Here is a 22502-nt window from a genome sequence, read left to right as displayed (position 1 = left end):
TCTCATCTGTGCTAAATTCTGGACAAGTCCAATAGAGCCACACCACACTAACACCATGACAGAAACCAGTCTAGCAGTTTCGTAGTGTTGACAATCACACTGTGTCTGCCCTCTGGAACACGTTTTATTGATATAATCATAACCATTGAGTTTTACCATGAATTTCAGCACAGAAGCAAAGTTTCTACCCCAAAATTAACTACTTAGCTGCACTGTTGCAACTTCACTAAAAGTGGTATCTAAGCCAGTAAACTAAACTTTGCTCGGTGAGGACATTAAGGGCTCTGCTTGTCTAAATAAAGAATCATCACAATATCAAGATCCAAACCCAGCATTTTATCCTCAATCATTATCATGACACAATAGATTCCAGCAAACCAGAACCAGAGTTGTTACATAAGCCTTTCAGTTATAATGTCAGATAGCTGAGTTCAGAATTGATATTTTAAGAAAAAATCAAAGTAACTGGGGAAAAAAACCAAAAAACAAAAAAAACAACCAAAATACCTACAGTGAACATAAGCTAAGTGGCTTGTGGATAAAATTGCAATTATACCAAACACTTTTTATTGAAGTATGCTTCATTATCCTCTGGGTAAATTATTCAGTGATTAATAGTCTAAAGAAAATTGTGTAATTTATCACTTATGAAGCAATTCTTTAAAAGCACTGTCTTATTTTTATATTCTGTGGGAAGCCCAGAGTAAAAGAAAAAACCCTTTTGAGAACACATAGGCAACTCATATCTAATTTTGTTAACAGAAGTAAAATGCACAGCAACAATCTCAGTGGAGACTTTGTGAGCTCTGCTTACTCCTGATGCCATTCATGCAAGTCATTAAAGCAATTTTAATCCAGATGGAGCAGGCGGTGTGAGAACATACAGAAATTGAGAAGGAGAAGGAACACCAGTTTTACCACAAACTGGTTAGCATTTCCTCATTGTATTAGTTGTCTTAGCATAACAATTTCCCAATTTATTCCATGTGCACGGTAAACTCTGTATTGGAATAATTGCTGCCCTTTTTTTTTTTCTCTAATAATGCTGTCATTAGAGAAAGAAAGCCAACATAGGAGAGACTACTTTCAGTTGAAATGCTTCTTGAGAACCATTGTAAGTGTATTTATTTAACCAGCACAGTTATGACTGTATGCTCTAATATGACTGTAAAATGCATTTTTTTTTTTTTTTTAATTTCCTGCTAAGCAGTTAGAATGATCTCTTTCTTGAAGAAGCAGCTTTGTCTCACAGATGTTGTGGTCATGCCTCTGATGTTATCCTGGTCAGGAACTATTCCCAGTAAAGAGTCTGGAAATGGTGACTAGAGGAGTCCAACTGCACAGCTGTGGGTTTTTCCATGTCTACTGCTCTCAGTGCCTGGGGAAAGTTCCCAAAGGTATTTACTAGACCTAGACATAGCCTCTTTGACTAGCTGGGAAAGACAGATTTGAAAAAAATATGATGAGTTTTTGGGGCATTTGTTACTTGCAGCTGCCCAGTCTACCTTGAAATCTTCAGAGTAAGAGCAGCTTCAAGAATCCTGAAGACAGACTTCTTCCCACAGATCCAATTCATCCTAAAGCTGGAATTCTAAGGAAGAAAAAAGGGTTGTTTTATGACTGTTTGTAACTAGAAATTAATCAGAACTTCTATAATGACATCCTTTTCTGTGTAGCTTCAAAATTTGTCTATCTTTCTAGCCTGGACTATTTCACAAAGTATTTTGTTTGGGTTGTTTTTGTTTCTTGCTTGTTTTGGGTCTTTTTTTGTTGTTGGTTTGTTGTGTTATTTTTTGTTTTTTTTTTTTTTTTTAATCTGTTTTAGAACAGTTTCTGTATTCTACCTCACACTTCACAAGATGCCAGAATGGGTCAGGTTGGAAAGGACTATAGTGAATCATCTGGTCCTATTTCCCTGCTTAAACAGAGCCATCCCAGAGCACAGACACAGGATTGCATTCACAGATGGTTCTTGAATACCTCCATCAGGGCAGACTCCACATCCTCTCTGGGCAGCCTGTTCAGTGCTTGGTCACTGCACAATGAAGAAGTTCTTGCTCATATTCAGGTGGAACCTCCCGTGCATTACTCTCTGCTTGCTGCCTCTTGTCTTATACTAGAGACATTCAGGGTTTCTGTACAAAACACATTCTTCAAACTGTTTTTGCCCAGTTTCTGGACAGTCCTTCCAGGCTGAAGGTCATAACCACTGACTGTAACACCTTATGTTATTACTGTCTTACTCTGGTGGGCTGACCTTGGCTGGACACCAGGCACACAGCAAGCTGCTCTATCACCAGCAAGTGATGTTCAGCCACTTCCAGGGAAGCAGGGCCTCACCACATGTAGGATTTGTTCCAGAAATCAAATACTGTAAATAAAAAATGCCCCCATTTCCTCCTCCTTTCCTTAGCTCTTGTATCTGAGCTGCCATTCTGTGGTATGCAATATCCCTTAAGTTAATTTGGGTCAGCTGGCCTGGTTGTGTCCCCTCCCAGGACCTTGCCCACCCCCAGCCTACTGATGGAAGGAATGCTGAGAGACATCACTGCAATGGGAAATGAATTCCAGCTCAGCCAGGCCCAGCACACAAGCAGACAGACACAAGTGCATATGTACACACACAGAGGCACACACAGATAAACTTCTGAAAGAGCTGCTCTGAACTGGCCTTCAGATCAGAAATCTCTTATCATTAGGATGTTGTTTCTCCAATAAGGAAAGAAGGCATAAAGAAATATTTCTTCCATATTACAGTTCTTCATAATGATGTCTATAAATATAAAATTAAGGAAACTATCATTTTTATTAGTCATATGCTGTTATCTGCAAAATTTGCCTCTGTAAGAACTGTAGGTTCTCAGAAGCAGACCCTCCTGTCCAAAGTGTTTCTGCTCTGCAAACTGGGACCTTCTCCCTCTGTTTTCTTACCTGCATGATAGCGCTGAGTGAAGGATCACCAGCCAGCTCCCTGGCTTCATGAGTTGGAATCCTGTGAGACCTTTCAGAGGGAAATGCCAGCAAGAAAGCAGACACCTCCATTCTCTAGCTGGGTGGTCAAAGGGTGTGAAGAAACATTCAGTCCTCCAAAACTGATATTAACTGATAACTGTTAATATCTGAAGGGAATATCCAGGTTTGATGTTTGTCACGAGCCTGCACTCAGGTTTAGATAACTGAACAGTAGCTCCACTATCTACAAGGAAAGAAATGTTGTATTTTTCTCTTTTTATTTGTTGCAATACACATAGACCAAAGATTCAGGTTTTGTTGTTTCTTCCTCAAACCCCCAATATTTGTCCCTTTTAGGAAGAAATTGCATAGTTATCCTACTGACCTTTTCGGCCTGTTTTAATCCTCTTCTGTATCTGTCCCCATGGCTCGGTGGGGCCTGGTCCTACCCACAGAGTGTGGCTGTCTGCAGTCCCTCCAACTCCTCAGAGTCCCCCCACCCCGGGCCATGCAGCTACAGCTGAGCACTGGCTGGCAATGTCCACAGGCTCCTCACCTGTTCTTCCCATGTGCCAGACACAGCAAGGCACACAGCAAGACCCAGCAACCCCTTAGACACAAATATGATATCCATGGCACAATTAGAGCAGACAGATTGTGAACACATGGCTTTCCAACAGAAATGAGTGGCAGCCACATGTTCATTGTGGTGGCCAAGCTTTACAGAGCTGTTTTAGTGTGTGTCCAGTTTAGTTTTTTCTCTATGGAGAAGTGGAAGTAAAATTAAAACTAAATAAAACCAGCAACAGCAAAAAAAACAGAACAGAAAAATTTGAAATAAAAAAGACAAGAAAACCTTAAAAACTAAACTAAACAAAGAAAATAAAGGAAACCTCTATAGCACAGGTTAATTAAAGGTTTAAACCACATGCTGCAAAATGTAGATAATTGTCTTTAGTCTTTGAAACAGCTCACATGGGTGCTAATTGGCCCATTGACTTTACACTGTCTCTGAGGGTTGAATTTCTTGGCTATTATGGCTTATAGGCTCACAGTCCAGCTACTCCTTGAATGCAGGTCAGGGCAAAATGGTTTGCCAGCTACTTAGGGTCTTACTGGAGCAATAACATCAGTGTTTCATCCCCAGTGGTCTCAGCTTCTGCCTTTGCTCAGAGGAGAAACTGGTTTTAAACAGATAGTCTTGACTGTGACAAGCACTGCCAAGCAAAGCCTCTTTCTTTCTTTCTTTGTTCTTTTTCTTCCCTCCTTGTAGTCAAAAATGGCCACTTCCATGACTCAAACATAATGTCCCTTGTATAGCTGCAGAGTTTGTCTGTATTATTACCTCCCTGAAAGCAGAATATTCATGTATAGCACTGGCAAAGTATTCTTGATATGAATGCAGGTAAACAGCACTGACTAAAGAAACTGTGCCAGTCACAGAAGGACTTGGCTTGTCTTTACCTAAGGAGCCTCTGCCAGCTCACATTTGCCAGTCAGGTGTCAGCCCTATTGCCACTCTTACTGCTGAAGCTGTGCCAACAAAAGTCAATATAGAGATGCCTTTTTGGAAGCAAAACCATTTTGTGATTGACAACAAGGGATATCAGGTATTTGCATGCCAGGACAACTGCATGGCCATTCAAAGTGCATTTGCACACAAACTAGATCTACCTGTAGGGCAGACCTCAGGCTGAGACACTCTGATTTTGGCAAAAGAAAGGGTTGTGTGAAAAGGTGTGAACAGAAATCCAGGACTCCTGCTGCCTCACAGCTCTCCCTTAAGCACAAGTACATGCTCCTGGAAGGTTGCAGCATCTGTTTCTGAAAGTGGCTCTGTGGCACAGCAGTGTGATTTAACACAGGACCAGTTCCTCCCTGTCCTACCCTCCTATTTTATGTACAGTTTTTAGGCTGCAGCACACGTCTGCATGCCTGGCCCATCTCCGTGCTGCTCATTAGCTCACAAGTGTTGTGTTGTTTCTCTGTCAAGAGTTTTGTTTGTTTTCCAGTTGTCATGCACAGATTCCTCTGGGAAATCAGAGATTACAGGTGGACTTCCTTATTGCTGCTTTGCTGTCGTTATGGTAATCTCTAAAAAAAGAACAAACCTGCAAAAATAAAGAAAACAAAGGGCGCACAACATTCTTGTCAGAAGGAAGGTCCCTCTTTTGACTCTCTTTGAGAAATGATTGGTGTGTGTAAAAATAAATATACTAGGTACTTTATCTGACTGTCAGTTTATCCAGCTCTTAACAAGCAGAAATGGGCTTCAGGAACTAGAAATGTGTACAAAGAGATAAAAGATATGACAATTTTAATCTTAAGCATTAAGACAGTGTTGAACTTTCCACAGAAAACCTCATGATACAATGATACATGATGATATTTTCCCCAAATGATAGTCTTGAGACAGATGTGTTTTGTTTTTTTGTTTTGTTTTTTTTTTTTTTTTTTGTTATTTCTAGTGCCTAAGGGTTCTAGCCTGAAAAAAGCTTCATTAATCACTCAAAATAGGAGGAGATGTTTACTGTCATGGGCAAAGAAGAAAGGAGAGGACTTTTTATGTTAGGGTTATGTGAAAGTTAGAGATTAAATAATGTGCTGTGGATCACTTGGAGTTTACACTGTCTTTGTAAGTTGGTAGCATTAGAGCATGGGCTAAAATATTGTCTGTGATCACCCATGCTACTTGCTAACCTGATCTCTGGCATGGTTATGGCCTGTGCCAAGACACACTATTCTGCTGGGCAAAGTTTATAGGGCAGCATGAACCTCCTAGCCCTCCTCCTAGCCTTCATAGGCAAAGCTCCCCAATACAGCCTACATCTATGACTGCCTGAAGCCCACATAGAAGCCCCCATTGCCAGCTCCATGCTGCTAGCAGCCCTGCTTCTAAAACTTGGAGGTTATGGTATTATACGAATCACAGTCCTACATCTTAAATCCAGCAGTCCTAAATCCAACATCAAACAACCTACACTACTCCTTCATTACCCTAGCTTTATGAGGAGCACTAATGACCAGCACTATCTGCCTATGCCAAATTGACCTAAAATCACTAATTGCCTACTCATCCATCAGCCACATAGGACTAGTCGTAGCTGCAACTATTATCCAAAACCAATGAGCATTCTCAGGGGCAATAATTCTAGTAATCTCACATGGCTTAACCTCCTCAATACTATTCTGCTTAGCCAACACCAACTATGAACGAACCCACAGCCAAATCCTCCTACTTACACGAGGCCTTCAACCCCTTCTACCACTCATAGCCACCTGATGACTCCTAGCTCACCTAACCAACAACAAACCTCATAGCAGAACTATTGTAATCGCACTTTTCAGCTGATCCACCTTCGCAATTATCCTAACAGGAGCCGCAGTCCTACGTACCGCTTCATACATCCTATACATGCTCATAATGACACAATGAGGCATTCTCCCATCCCACATTACATCAGTCCAAAACTCCTCCACACGAGAACATCTTCTCATAGCCCTACATATAATCCCCATAATGCTTCTAAACCTCAAACCTGAACTAATCTCCAATATCCCCATATGCAAGTATAGTTTCAACCAAAACATTAGACCTTGACTCTAAAAATAGACGTTAAACCCTTCTTACCTGCTGAGGACAGGTAAACCCAATGAGAACTGCTAACTATAGTATCTGAGTATAAAACCTCAGTCTCCTTACTTTCAAAGGGTAATAGTAATCCAATGGTTTTAGGAGTCACTCATCTTGGCGCAAGTCCAAGTGAAAGTGATGGACCTCTCACTAGTCCTAAACACATTCATACTCTTAACCCTAGTAACCCTCTCCACCCCCATCCTATTTCCACCTCTATCCAAGAACCTCAAGAACACCCCCAATACAATTACAAACACAGACAAAACCTCCTTCTTAATCACCCTAATCCCAATAGCAATCTACATTCACCCCAGATGTCACGTGGTTCGGAGACAAAGAGAGAACACCCTTCAGGTTACCAATTTTGCTGTTTCACTAGAGCTCAGAATGGAGCTTGTTCTTTATTTAGATTATTGGGCAAAGAACTGGTCTGACATCTGCTGAAACTCAGACTCAGACTTCAACCTCATACGCAAGCAGGAGATGAGTGCCTATAAAAGCACCCTTCATTTCTTTATGAGCAGTTTTCCTTCCAAATGTAAGTACTAATTGCAGCTGTACCTTTTCATGCTTTCCTGCATTAGCAAAGGGAGATTGCAACTTGCAAATAAATCCTCATGTGTAGGAGTATTTAATTAGATGGGACTAGATGAATTCTAGAAGGCTTATGCTGGATGCCATCAGTAGCATGCAGCCAATTTATCTGCTTTCTCACTCATGAGACATGTTTATGGTTGGATATTCATAGTAATCATTAGCATTGGTAAGTGTTGCTTCATTTTCTATGAACCATTTACAGCATGTTTTCTTATTTTTCCCCCTTGTTTGCCTGCTTGAAAAGCTGCAGAGAAATCTCTGTAGGGAAAAAGCACAATAGCTATTATTTCAAAGTACCTGCACCTTCAAGTGTAAATTGTTTTCTTTGTGATCATGAATAATAGCATTTTCAGAAACAAAATAACCATTACAATCCCTGTTCCATCATCTGTGTCATGCCTGTGTCATTCCTGTTCCTGCCTGTGCTGTGGTGTAAGGCTGACAGGGAAGGACATGTGCTGTCCTTAGGTGCACAAAACTGGCTAAATGCTTGGACATGCATTCCTCAGGAAAGAGGACTTTTAACAATATGTGTGAACAGAATCTCAAATGTATTTTTAACTGTTTTGGGGAAAAAAGTTTGCTGCCCAAACAAAAATCCTTGGCCATCATTCAGGAAATAATCTTTTGCTGACCTTGTGCTTGTCTACACCACCAAAAGTTTTGTTTGTGAAAAACAATTTCTGTTCAAGCATTCTCACTGACAACATGATGGGGAGAAAGAGGACAGACAGGTGTCTAAAAAGAGCAGAGATGGGTGAATAAAGGATTATGTGATGTGAAACAGCAGAATTTCTGCTGAATTCTCTCTCCATCTCACTTGTGATCTGATGTGCCCAACCCAACACATACCTAATGCACCAGTATTGAATATCTTAAGCCTTGTACAAAACTTAGATCAACAACTTGAATTACTTGCCTATTCTTCTGCAAGAACAACTCCTCTTGATTATTCTCAAGGATGTGATTCTGTGCTTAGTTAGGTGGATTCTGCAGCAGGAGCCTCCCAGCAGAGCTTGGACCAACCAGTTACTCACCAAGGATGTTAATCAGCACTGAATTAAACAAACAACTGGTACAGGGAATTCTGTGGGAGGGACAAAAGTTGCCACACTGGAAAAGTCCTGTAGAAGTGAGTCAAATGAGTTGCTGTGAAGCCACCTAAGAGTTCAGCCCCTTACTTTGTTTCAGGTGGGTGTCTTGTGTCACTTGGGTGACTGATGAGATGGGAGGTTTCTGGATCAGTCTTATGGGATCTTAACAACTTATGTTTGCAAAGAACAGTCCCTATGCACAACCATCTCACGAATATAATGTAAATTTGAATTAGATCCTTGTTTCAGTTTTTAGAATTTAAAGGCTATAGTTCTTACCTCAACCTTAGTGATATAATGCGTCTCGACATTTTTAACTTATATTTTGCAGATTTTTCAACATTACATTTGGATTCAGTCTTACAAATGATGAAGCATCCTCTGGTCTACTCATTCCTTTCATCATTAATTATTTGCTCTATTTCAAAGATCAGCCACTGAATTTGTAATTTTTAGCAACTTGCTGTTCAATTTTTCATACTAGGACGTGATTTGAAGTACCCATTTAAATAATTTTACATACATCATAAGGCTTGAAAACACTGATTGTTGTGGCTACCTCATTATATTTGATCTATAATGAGGTAGCCACAACAATGAGGTTTGGGTGGTCTGTCAGGTTTTGTTTGGGTTATGGGTATGTGTGTCTGAGTTTCATAAGATCATGGTGAACCCTTTGACTTCCTTTATTTTGCTTCCTTTATTCCTCTGAATGATCCTTTAAGAAATACATCAATGTGTTTGAAATTTCAGCAAAAATTTGTTAAAACTTCTGAAGAAAAAGATTAACCCCATAAAGCAATGAAAATCTGCTTTCATATAATGAATAAACAAATGTCTGAATAATTTATTCAGCAAACCCTAGCTAAGTATTGTATTCTTACCCACAGTGAAAGGTATGTGGCCAGTTTTACCACTTGCCTATCTGAATCTTTTAAGGCTTAAGCCAATAAACACCACAGTCAATAAAACATCTTGAAAACAGTTTCCTATTTGAGAATACACAGAGTGTTTTTCTGATTTAAGAAATATGATGTATTCAAAATCATGCATTCCTCCCATGTCTCTGGTTGGAAATAAACTGACCTGTTTGTTTAAAAATGCTGGCCCAGTAGATCTACTATTCTTGTAATAAGCCAACCTGAAAGAACATAAGTTATTCTCTATTATGCATTCTGCAAGATGCAGAGAAATGTTTGCAGATTGCACTTGGGATGGGAGACTGTATCATATAAAGAAAAGCAGCTGGTGATATTTATGCCTCATAGAGAACAATGTGTGCTCTTCCCTAAATTACCTCCAACTTTTATCTTGGCTGTGTGCCGTCCCACATTTAAGGGATAATCAATGGGCTGACTCAATATTAATAATGCAATTTGCAAGACAAATCTATTTGTGATTGAGCTGAATCTTGGAATACAGACCTTAGGAGGGAATGTCTCAGGTAAAACTAGGAATCCTAGATTTGCCTCCTCAGAGATATGTATATAAATACATGAGTTTAGACCAGTCAAAGAATAAGACTCAGAGCAATAACTTTCCAGTTCTAATACTTCAAATGCTTGAAGATTAAGGGAAAGAATACAATGAGTGGCATTGTATACAGCAAGTGTTATCCTTCCTGCTGAGTGTGTATGAGCCCATGTGAGCTTTTGTGTGTGACTGATGTCCCTGTTATTTGCTGCTTTGTGGTTGTGTACACAAGCCAACAAAGCAGCCTGTTTGAAACAAAGGGCGATGTTCCTTCCTTTCAATCACTGCTCACTGTGATTTCTGAGCATTATTTCCAAACAAAAACAAAATAAAGCATCCTGTCAAACTTCCCTTCAACTTTCTAAGTTACCTTGGGGTCTGTCTTGGAAACCTTTGAGGCTGATTGCAGTGAATCACTTTAACTGCCAGCTTAGCCACCGAGGAGACAGAGCTGTCATCGCATGAATGAGAGCTCTGCAACACAATATTGTCTGGAGTTTATATTGACATGGCTGAACAAAATTGCATAAGCCAAATTTCCAGTTTTAAGGTGCAGCTTTAAGGATTCTGCTTTTGAAATATGAGCTTAGAAAGTTTTCCAGCCTTGTGATGTACTGCTAATAAGGTGGGAAGACAATAAATTAAATGAACTACTAATATGCTGCCAAATATCACTATTCACAGATGACTGCTACAATTATTGCTGGGTAGTTTGGCATGACTCCAAGACTCCTAATGTATAGTCTAGGGCACTCAAACAAATGAGCAGCTCCTTGGTTCTGTGCTGCTGTAAGCACTGTCAGCTTTGCATTTACTAGAAATATGACATTGTCCTCAGGTAGAAAATAAACTTCACTTCTGGAACACACCTCAGGTCTGAGCAGTATCTCTATCGTGGGACAAACATCTGGAATTACTTGCTTCCAGTGTTGCATTGGTTTTAGTGCTGTGGACAAATATAAATCTTATTCTGACCATTTTAATTGTTCTTTGCTATCATTGCTGTTTTTAACAGGGTTTTGTCTTGATTCTTTGTGGCATCAAAGGGAAGTAAGGACTGTATTTACTCCCGCTTGAGCAAGAGGAGAATTTCCCCAGATCCTGATTCCAAGTTTGAAAGAGAAGAAAGTTTTCGTGTTCATTGTAGATGAGGAAATGGGAGAAAGTAAGAGATGGGAGATGGAGCTGTGATCTGAAATGAAAAATAATCAATTGTATGCATGAAAGAGAGTGTGAGCTCACATCAGAAATCTTTCTGCCACTTTACCAGGATCAGATGAGTGCCAGTTACATCTCCAAGGGTGAACTTTCTGCAAAGGAGCTGAACTGCTGTAATTGCCTTCAGCTGAGGCAGGCTGAAGTAGGCTGAGACTCAGGACCCTGATGCAGATTTGTGACACACAGGCTGAAGTGTCCCTGTCCTGACTCCTGCTGCTGCAGGTACCAGCCCTATCAGACACACTGGATTTGAAGCAGAAATAACAGATTCACATAACTTGGACAGAAGCAGTGACACACTCTGAGTGCAGGTCGGGGAGCTGAAACAGGCTGCAGGTTATCCTCTTGTGTACCTATATATTTCTGTTACACAAAATCTGTGTTTTCCTGTATTCCTGTTAACTACAAAAGTGAATGATTTTAGAGAATAATTGCAAATTTAACAAGAAGGTAAAATACCTCCCAAGCAAATGTTTCTGTGTTGCTCCTGTGGCGGTGAAAACCTCCCAGGAAAAGTGAGAGAGATAATGGCTTGTATTACATTAGAATTGATTCTCCCAAGACGTGTTGCCCATTAAGATGAGATAATAAGAATTTGTTCTGCAGTTGCATGTAAACAGGTAGAATTCAGAAAGCCAAGTTTATTGTTAAATTAGCAAAATATTTGCTTCCATTAAAAAAAAATCTCCTTAGGGAGTCTGAGGAGGGACAAAGCAACAAAGAGCAGTTTTATCTTGGGGTCTAGGAGGTGCAGGCTGACTCCCCTGCAACATTGCTGATCACTAGACCAGACCTTGATTAACCTCTGTTGTGTCAGATACATGTATTAACACAAGCTTGGCTTCCTGAATAAAAGACTTAGTTCTGGATACATCTTTGTTTATCTTCTTGGCCTGTTTTTATTATTATGCTAGTTGATATCAAAGTCATAATCTTTCTACACTTACTTTTGGAATGATTCCTGTCAGTGCTCAGGTACTCTAGAGATGATCAGAATGGACACAGTGTGTATAGCCAGGTTTATACCTGGGTGAGTTTCTCCTCAGCCTGCTGGAAAGGGTAATTCTGATTAGTGACAAAGAACATTTTGCATCTTATTTTATATTCCTGTGACAGAACTCATCTTCTTGCCCTCAGGCACAGGGAAATGGGAAAGAATTGAAAACATGGGAATTACTAGAGAAAGGAGAGGCAGGAGCTTTAAAACCATTTTGCTTAATGAGGATTATGTATATTTTAGTGTGAATATACTTTCATGAGTATTTTCTCCCTTTTCATAAATTAAGTTATGGACATATTGGATATAAAGATGAATACTATTTGTTTTGTGACTGTGTTTGTGTGTATGTGCTTGACACCAGCATCTTTCTAAATAGATAAGAATTTATCTATGAACCTGGCAGCTAGGTCTGCAACAATGTGGACACAAAAAGATTAAATTAGATAAAATTAAATTAGATTTGATGAGACTAGAGATAAAATTTAGAGTGTATAGAATTTATTTTTAGGCATGAGGTGAGAGATTAATCTTACCTAACCTTAACTGTCTAAAGGTTTTCTGTCTAGATTATCATTTAGAATCATACTACTGTCGATGAAGAGATAAAGGAGCACTTCCAGAAGGTCATTCATCCCATTTTGAGATAACTTTCTCTGGAGATCCCAATCTGTGTCTTTTATTCTCTGTGCTGAGTCTGGATGAGTAGCACAGACTTAATCTCTAACTTGGAACAAGTATGATTATAAACTGTTACATTTTAAAAGTTGTCAAATACAACGGTGATCATTCCTGGTTGTACCTTACATGCTTGCATAGCATTAGGCCTTTTCTCCAGCCAGAGATGAAATAATCATCATTTTGGTCATAAAGGACAAACATATAAATACAGAGCAAAGCTTAAATTTACTGAATTCACCTGTGACTTGGACCCAATACAAAATTATGTCAATATTTTTATGCTTTCTGAAGTTTTATGAGCCTTCTTCCCTTCTATAACACACCTTGCACTCTATATTAACATTATTGGGGATTATAACTATTTCTCTTTTTTTTTTTAATTGATGTACATAAATACGTATGTTGTGATGCCCATCAGTAACAATGTTTTGGTTAAGAGGACTGCAAGAGTCAGAGGTCCTTCTTTTTTTAAGAGATTGGAGGTACTGACTCAATCATACATAAATCTCACACCTATCCAGAAATCACACTCTGGGACAGTATTTAGAGAAGTATAATTACCTATTTATTTATATTTTCTCATTGTTTTGTTTTAAGTATCCACTGTTGATTACTATCAAAAATAAGATGTTGAGCTGTATTTATATAATACAGTCATTTTTAATTGTTATGCTCAATCATAGAACCATGTAGTTTGGAAAATACCTCCAAGATCATCAAATTGAACCTTAAGTTTGTAGTATGCTGGTGTTCAGTTGGTTGGCTGATTTTTCCATTGCAAAATGTAAATATATTATTGATAAAATGTAAATATATTATTAACAGAAGCATTTTGTGTTCCATGTAATATCATGTTTAACTTCTGCAGTGAACCTGGTAACATCAGCAGAAGTTCACCCACCATAATATTTGCCTTCTGCAAGACAGACAGCATTTATGCCAGACAGCATCTTCAGAAATGCTGAACTCCCAGTAATCACTGGGCTATGAGTGTTAGTAGAAATGCAGCAATGCAGAGCTTGCTCTTCCTTTTCCTTTTTTTTTTTTCTTTTTCTCTACTGTAGAGCATGAATGATATGCAGTTTCAAGGAAAATCTGGCTTTAACCTATCTCCAGCCAGGATTAAGCCAAATCACAATCTAAACTTGCAGGGATTGCATGAGCAACTCAATTTTTGTCTGGATTTCTGCCCTGCTGCTGTTCCCATGCTGCAGGTGGGAGGAGCTGTCCCATTTTATCCCATGGTTTATAGAGTGGCTCCAGTGACTCACGTGGAGTCTTCTAGCTGGTGTAATTGATTTCAGGACACTATTTGAAATATAACCAAGAAATCAACTCTCTGTCCTTCTACACTCCTGACAGGTCCATTTAGGCTGAAATCCATTTGCTAAATATGTTTATAAAAGGTAATATAAAATTTTGGCTGACAGTAACTTCAGGTGCAGTTGATGTTAATCAAAAAATTTAGATTAAAGGTGATGCAAGGAGACATAAGGGTCCATGTTGCCAATGCTGTAGTAGACAATTTTCTTTTTCCTCTTCAGCAAAATAGTGTCTTTTGTTGGTTTTACACAACCCAGGATATCAATCACAGCTGTGAGCTCTTGAGGCAAATGCATGAACATTGGGGTGAATAAGAACAGAGTCAGGTCCAGTGTGCTGCAGTATTTTAAACATGTATGAGATGAACAATGGAAAATGCTAGAGAAGATAAAGGAGGAGGGAAGGATAACTTCTGTAGAGAAAAATAAGAGGGAATCAGGCTGTGGCTGACATTAGAGGAAGGGGTTTTTGGTGGGAAAAAGATCCACTTCGCATGACAAAGCAGGAACCATCTTAATTCAGGAATGTCTACTAAACTGCTCATCCCCATTCCTGAATCCACTACAGCTGATGAATCTGCATGTCCAGCCTCACCCTTTCCAGTCTACACTCAGACACCTGCAACAAAACCAAATGAAGAGATAACATCTCACCCCATTTCCAGGGCTTTACCCTTTTTGGTTTTAGACACAGCTTTGCTTATATTCACCTATTTTTCATGCTAGAGAAGATGATTTTACAGAGCTGTCTGTGTTCAGCTTATGGGAAATTTCAAGATTCTGAGAGTAATGAGAAAGAGACAGATTTTGCACTGAATAGTTAGATGAAGTCTTCTCCTAATAGTAGGCAGCATGACTAGGTACCATGGAAAATTAAAATAGCACCAAAATCTTTCTTATATTGCTCCTCACCAAGTGCTACTACTATCAATTAAGGTGGTATATTTCTCCCTGTCTTACATCCTCTGAATATATGTGGGTGTTTGGGGGAGCAATGTGGGAAGGGAATGAGAAGGCAAGTGTTCATGAACTCTTCAAAATCCCTCTCTCCTCCCTGGCCAGATTTTTTCATTCAGCCTGTGACATCTGTCATACAAGTAGTTACATTTAATGTAGTCATTACAGCACTCATTACACACAGTACAGATTTTTCCAAAATAGTCAATAGAATTTGATATGATTCCACCAAAGGTAAATATCTATTTTAAAATGAAATGTTCTCCTAATCTCCATTATGTATCTTGTTTATCTCTCCAACAAGCAGAAGATGAGCCTGGGGTCACTTGTTGGCCTAAGTACTTGCATTTGTACATGAGCACACTCAGTCAGATGGGCTCCATCTCACCAGAAGCTGAAACCAGGGAATCCCTGCTCAGCAACACGGGATGGAGATCTGCAAACTCTCTGCCTTAGTTTGATATGACAACTCTTCTCATCTGAGTTACACCTAAATGCCTTGAGTTACACCTAAAGGCTTTAGGGCCGCCTAATTGAAGCCTTCAAGCAAGATGGAAAAGGACAATTTACAAGTGCATGTAATGAGAGGACAAGGGGGAACGGCTTCAAACTGAAAGAGAGTGAGTTTAGATTAGATATTAGGGAGAAATTCTTCACTCCGAGGGTGGTGAGACACTGGGACAGCTTTCCCAGGGAAGTTGTGGATGCCCCATCCCTGGAAGTGTTCAAAGCCAGGTTGGATGGGGCTCTGAATGACCTGGTCTGGTGGGAGGTGTCCCTGCCCATGGCAAGGGTTTTTGAACTAGGTCCCTTCCAACCCAAACCATTTTATGATTCTATGATTTCAATATTCTATGATTCTATGAGTCATTGTTCGGTCTCTCTGTTTTTCCTGCAAACAATAAAGTAGGTCTTAAAAATCTTGTATTTGTGCCTGAAAATATCAGTATGGGCACAATTACAAAAGTATAAATTGAGTGTTACTTAGTAGTTGCTTTACTAACCCCAAATTCATACATCAAGGCACCTGGAGCTGAAGGCATCTTTAAGCAATCATCTATTACTGTCCAGTTCATTAATTCACAAGTATATTTGCAATTCTGAGAGGCATTTCCTCCTCTCAGTTATTAAGAAAAAGACCAAAGATTTCACAGTACCTCCATCTGGATGGCTGACATCCAGCAGTATCTCTGGAGTTCCCAAACTGCACCAGCTTTGAAGAGTGGGAAGAGCTGTCCTGTAAAACAATTCTTTCCCCCTTCAGTGCACAAATAGAAGAATGAAGTGAAATTAGCTCAGGTGATGGACAACATGCTATATACCCAAGAGACAAAATAGGGTGAGAATAATGGTATTCCCCAAGAACTTTAAAAAGTAAGAAAATTATTAACTTGGAAAAAGATCTGATTTACCATTTTAAATAGCTGAAACACAACAAAGACATGCAAGGAATAATTTGTGCCTTGATTGGGAACAATGCCAAGAATAGCCACACTCCTACCTGATATGTATTTGAGAAATAAATAACCCATTAAGGTGCTTGAATTTATTTGTGGTATTTACCTCTTTTGAATGTTCAAAGATCTAAGAATATGTAGATGTATGGGTTTGTGTGGCAAAGTTTTGGAAGTGGGGGTAGCTGCAGGGGTGAACTCTCTGAAAAGCTGCCAGAAGTGTTTCTCGAGTCTCATAGAGCCAATGCCGGCTCCAAAACAGGCCCAGTGCTGGCCCAGGCTGAGCCCATCACCAGCAGTGGCAGAGCCACAGCTCTGCAGACACCCAGGTCAGGGAGAAGGAGGGGCAGGAGCTGCTCCAGGTGCCAGAGCTGAGGTTCCCCTGCAGCCCCATGTGCAGCCCATGGAGGGCACAGGGGTGCAGAGATCCCCCTGCAGCCCATGTGGGAGCCCTGTGCTGGAGGAGATGGATGCCTTAGAGATGGCTGAAACCCCAAGGGAAGCCCAGGCTGAAGCAGGCTCCTGGTAGGACCTGTGGATCTGGGGAGAGAGGAGCCCTCGCTGGACCAGGCTTTTAAATTTTTTTTTCAATAAATCTTGTTCATCTAGATATTTCTTGGTCACCACAGACAATAAACAATATCCCTCTTACACTCTGTCTTGTAAATGGAAATGTTGATCTCTGATATTTTCTCAGCATAAGCACAACAAACAAATAAAAACTTGTAAAAAGACCATAAAGAAAGAAAAGCATAAGACTCAACAAAGTCTAGATAAAAGCTACTATAAGACTCCAGAGTGGAACACAGGTTTCTTGATCATCACATTCTGATCTTCAGCTCATCCATCTTGACTTTTGCTTTAACAGATTCCTTCCTGAATCCAGGTTTTCTCTGTTCTGCTCACACACATGAGGAAGAAGCTCAGAAGGTTATTATGTTTAGTGCAAAGCAACCATTACCTGAAATTATAGTACAAAATCTGTATCAATATATTATTCAAAACAAAAGCCTGCATATTTTTGTCAAATACTATCTTCAGCATCACTAACATTATACCACACTTCTCCCACTCTATATTAAAGACAGATATCACACATTTATAAAATGCAGTAGGAGTTAAAAGGAGGTCTGGACAGGCTCATGCATTCACTTTGAACCTTTCTGATTTTTACACCTTCAGCCTATATAAAAGCCTTTCAGACTTTGTTCCTTTCCTTTAAAAGCATGTTGATCTTTTAAGTCACACTCCTCAAAGTTTCAAGTGCTCCCAGGGAGCCAACACATATGCAGAGTGATTCTGATGTTTGTTCCTGTTCCACAAAAATCAGCCACAGATGTGCTCTTTTGTTTCCTCTGTGATGTTCAGATTAACTAATCACACTCAGGAAGCTTTATGAAGCTGTGCTGCTCTCCTCACAGCCCCCCATTTGCAGAATTAAGTCTTTGAACACTTGAATGTGTGCACAGACTGGGTCCTCTGAAGATGCCAAGGCACAAAGGGACGCGGTGTGCACAAGTGACACCTTCAGAAGGGGCCAGTTCTACAGACTGGACACTGGACACTGGACAAAGACACCAAGCTGGACACTGACTTTCCATCCAGTGCAGCTCCCTTGCATTTATTCCCTAGCAAGTAGCAAGCATCAGCCTATGGAAACCAGAGGGAAGAGTTCTGGAAACAAGCAGGATTGATTCATCTTGATTCTGTTAATTGAGGCTGTCCACAAAAGGAATGTTCAAGAATTATGGATCCACTGAATGCTTATTCTGGGGTTCTGGCTGCAAGGGCCAAGGAGAGCACAGTTAATACAAACGTGTAGGTGTGAAGCAAAGGGTGAGAGCAGTGTGGTGGATGGGAGGCTCTGAGAGTTGGGGTTGTTCAGCCTGGAGAAGAGAAGACTTCAGGTAGAATTTATTGCAACCTTTCACTACCTAAAAGAAGCTTACAAGAAAGCTGGAGACGGATTTTTTACAAGGGCGTGGAGTAACAGGACAAGTGATAATAGCTTTTAGCTGAAAGAGGAAAGGTCTATACCAGATATTAGGAAGAAATTCTTTAAATGATAGTGGTGAGGCAGGTTGCTGTAGAAGCTGTAGATTCCCCATCTCTGGAATGTTCAAGGCCAGCTTGGATGGGGCTGTAGCAACCTGATCTAATGGAAAGAGTTCCAGGGGTGTTGCAAGAAGATGAACCTGTCCAACCCATTCTATGATTTATGTTTGTGTGACAAGTGGAAGATGCTACTGTGCAGCACACACACAGGGCATCCTGAGGAATTCCCTCACCATCTGGAAACTTCTCACACAGCTCCATGTCTGTGCTCTATGGTTCCATCAGCTCCAATGGCCTGGCTGCCTCCAGCAGTGGAGCTCCACTGTCTGCACTGGTTAATTGCTGCAAATGATTGTGTGTGGTTCAGGAGCCATCTCAGGCCCAAAATAAAATTTGCCATACCACCCTTTTCCAGACTCTAAGTGAAATTATGGTGTGTGGGCATCTCCATGCCAACGTTAGAGGGTTATCTCAAGAACATCTTGTTTACCCAATATAGTTTTTTTTTTTTTTTTTTCTAGTTTCTAGAGCTGCAAACAGAGAAAACTTCAGTGAGTCTATGAATGGAATACATTTGCTTTCTTGAAAGCCAGCCTACACCAGAAATATCCTTCTACGTGAAAAATGTTAGCATCAGTAAGTGAAATATTTACATTCATATTTTAGCTTGCATTTGAAATATCTGCACTTTTTTCTCTGAGTTCCACTGGAAAAAAATATTGCAACATGTTCCCAGCCATTGATTTAGCTAATGAGATTGTTGTTGTAGCCACAGATTTAGAAAAACAACAAATGGCTATAAAATGATAGCAACGGCTGGGGCATATGTATGGAATGACCTTTTGGAGATTGCTTGAGGAAGCCTTGTATAATCTATTTTTGTTGGCTAAACCCATGTTTACCGCATAGCTAATGTTTTTTCACTGCCTTATGTGCAGTTAAAGACAGTAATTTGGACTGACACCAGACATAACTTTTCATGCTTCATGGCAGCCCCCACCTAAGCTATTAATTTACCACCTGCTTAAGCTCCTGAAGCAATGAGCTGTCAACAACTTTTCAAAGGCTCCAAGACTGCTTTCAAACAAAACCCAAGGCCTTAAGAGAATGAAATATGTACAATACCCAAAGAAATTCTTCAAATTATTTCACTGATTTCATATGGAATTGAAGAAGTTGAAGGTTGAGGATATTTAGCAAACTTCTGGGCATAGTTTCAGTCCAGTCCTTCAGTACCATTATTTGCTCTGCATACTTGAAATTCACACTCAGTAATATTACAGTAGCTTGTTTAAATATGATGGAAGAATTGGGAAGCTGCTCCTTGCAATTCCTATGGAATTTTACTAGGAAAACTGATATAAAAAAATAGATTTATGTCCTAAATATAAAAGTGTCACAGACATCTTTTGTGGAAAATCCTTTCTTTAGGATTTTTCTCCCTTCTGGGAAGCTGAGGCCCCAGAAGAAGAATGTAAACAGCAGTTATCTGCTGCTGTGGAATGTAACAGGTGCACCTGTGATTGGCCCATGTTTCATGTTTACAATTAAGGGCCAATCAAAGACCAAGATTTTTCTGGGACAGATCAGAGAGAGCTCCCTTGTTTATTCATTTCCTTTGCTATTCTTAGCTTAGCAGGTTCTGAACTTTTCTCTCTATTCCTTTTAGTATAGTCTTAATGTAATATATATAATAAATTAAGAAATCCAGCCTTCTGATCATGGAGTCAATATTCTCGTCTATCTCTTCACCCCTGAGGAACAATTGCAAAGCCCTGCAATATAAAAGTTTTCATTTAAGTTGGTTTGAAAAGTAAAATATTTGCTAAACATCTGAGTCAGAAATATATCAGCCCTCTTTCATGCATGGAAGAGTATGTTTAAAAGAAATGCCTTCCATGCAAGCTGGAAGCAAAAACTTGATCTGGATGGTTTAACTGTATACTAGATTTAATAGCCCCCATTATTTGATTATTTTCTTTACAAGTAAATGACTGAGTGTGTTTGTTGCCCTATTTTCTGAATCTGTTGCCTTCCAACACCTTCAGAATGCCCCTGAATGCTCAAAAATCTTTGGGGAATATGAAGTCAAACCCATATTTGATATATCTTTTCTTTTTCTGATTTATTAAGTTTCTATAATGATTCCAATGTCCTTTGTAAACCTATCTTTTTTAATAGATTTTACATGGAATTCCTGGGTAAAGTAAGTCAACTTGTTTCACTCCACAGCATGGAAAATGCACACAGGCCCTGGCAAGGAGGCTCCTTTTGGTCAAATGTTCTTGTCCTGCTCATCTGTGTGACCATGATGAGATTCAGCTATGTTGTATGTAAACCATTGGTCATTCCTACTAATTCTCCTCATTTCACATTTCTTCCCTCTTACTAATTCCTGTCTTCCTGTGTTGCTTCTGCTTTCCAATAAACTCTGGATCTTTTGTGGGAATACTTCCAATATAAAAACTTTTGCATATTCTCATTTACTCCTTTCTGGGAGTTGGAAGTAACATCTTACCTAAACAAATATGCCTGACTTTAATAATTAATCATAATTAGAATAATTCTTCACAACTTTATCCATTAGGCAGCTGAAGAAAAAAAATGTGGACAGAGTAGATGTCTGACACTGAGAAACTTGACTGAATTCACAATATAGGTCAAGACAACATGCAGACACTGTTTCCCAGGGCTAAATTCCAAAATTTTACACATATAAAGGAACGAGCTCTCTCTTTTTCCTCTGCATTCTGTAAAATTGATCAGTAAATTCCACCCAACCAACTTCTAAGCAAGTCCTTCATTAAGGCACCTAATTTAGGATATCATTTCTCTATCCCTCCTTCTGTAATCAATGCTGAGTAGGGGTAGTTCAGCCTGTCTGTAATCTGTAATTGGTTTAATTCTCTCCACTGCAAAGAACTTTAAAGGAGCATTGGTCAAATGTGACCCAAACCTATGTGACACAAATCTCTTTCACCATGCCCATCCCTTTGAGACCTCAAATCCTTGAGAGAACAGTCAGCGTTCTCTTGTGTACAGTGCATGTCAGCTATCCATTTAAAGTAGGGATGAGGAAGAAAATGGCAAAATGCTTTGTAAATTTGGAGCCTTAGATTAAAGCTAAACTGGGCCAACTATTGGCCTGAAACATAATAAAGTGAATTTTCCTGACCAATTGTTTTTGCACAGCTGAAGAACTGAGAGTTACAAATGAGATTTAGACTGTCATATAAATTAATTATGTGTAACCCTGTTATCTGGGCATGTGGAGAGAAAACTTTGACTACAAAAAAAAGTGAAATTCCACTTAAAAAAGGGAATGCAGGTTATGGCCATGAAATGGAAGGTGATGGCTCTGGAAAAGGACTGAGGGTCACAGCAGATATGACCTCTCCCTTCCCAGTGCAATTATAAACTGCTAATGAAGTCCCGAATGTTTAAACAAGATATAACAATAGAGAAGAGAACACCTAGTCAAATCTCTTAATAGAATGGGGTTGATAATAGAGAAATTGTGAGTTAGTTTTGTTCAGATTAACAAAAAAAAAAAAAAAAAGAATTTTCTAAATGTGGACAAGGTAAAAAAAATATCTGAGGATGAGAGATTTTAAAGAGTAAAAATTAAAGAGGTCAGGCTGTGTAATTTATCATAGAGAATAATGAAAGGTGACTTGTACACTTTTAAATTAATTTAAATTAACTCTTGACTGATGTTTTTATTTTAAAGAACTGATAAATCATGAGAATTCATCTCTGAACACTGAAGCTGGGAAAAATCAAATTAGGAGGAGTGTTTAACAAGGCTGATGGAAGTAAAAGATTCTGTGTTTCCTTTTATATTTATGTCATGGAATATCATGTTTTTTCTGGAATTCTTTGATGACACAGCAAGATCAAGGTCTCCGTAATTGGTTCAGTTGCACATTGTAGATATAAATATTTACCAGAATGCACTTAAAGAAACTGTTCTTCCCCCAAAACTCTGTTTCACCCTAGTTCTCGACCCTGTGGTTTCATTCTGTCCTCAAATTAGACAGAATCTGCTTTCTAATAATGGAACAA

This window comes from Ammospiza nelsoni, chromosome 1 (genome assembly GCF_027579445.1).
Source record: "Ammospiza nelsoni isolate bAmmNel1 chromosome 1, bAmmNel1.pri, whole genome shotgun sequence".
NCBI classification, from domain to species: Eukaryota; Metazoa; Chordata; class Aves; order Passeriformes; family Passerellidae; genus Ammospiza; species Ammospiza nelsoni.
The sequence above is the reverse complement of the archived record's forward strand: the minus strand, read 5'-3'. Positions refer to the sequence as shown.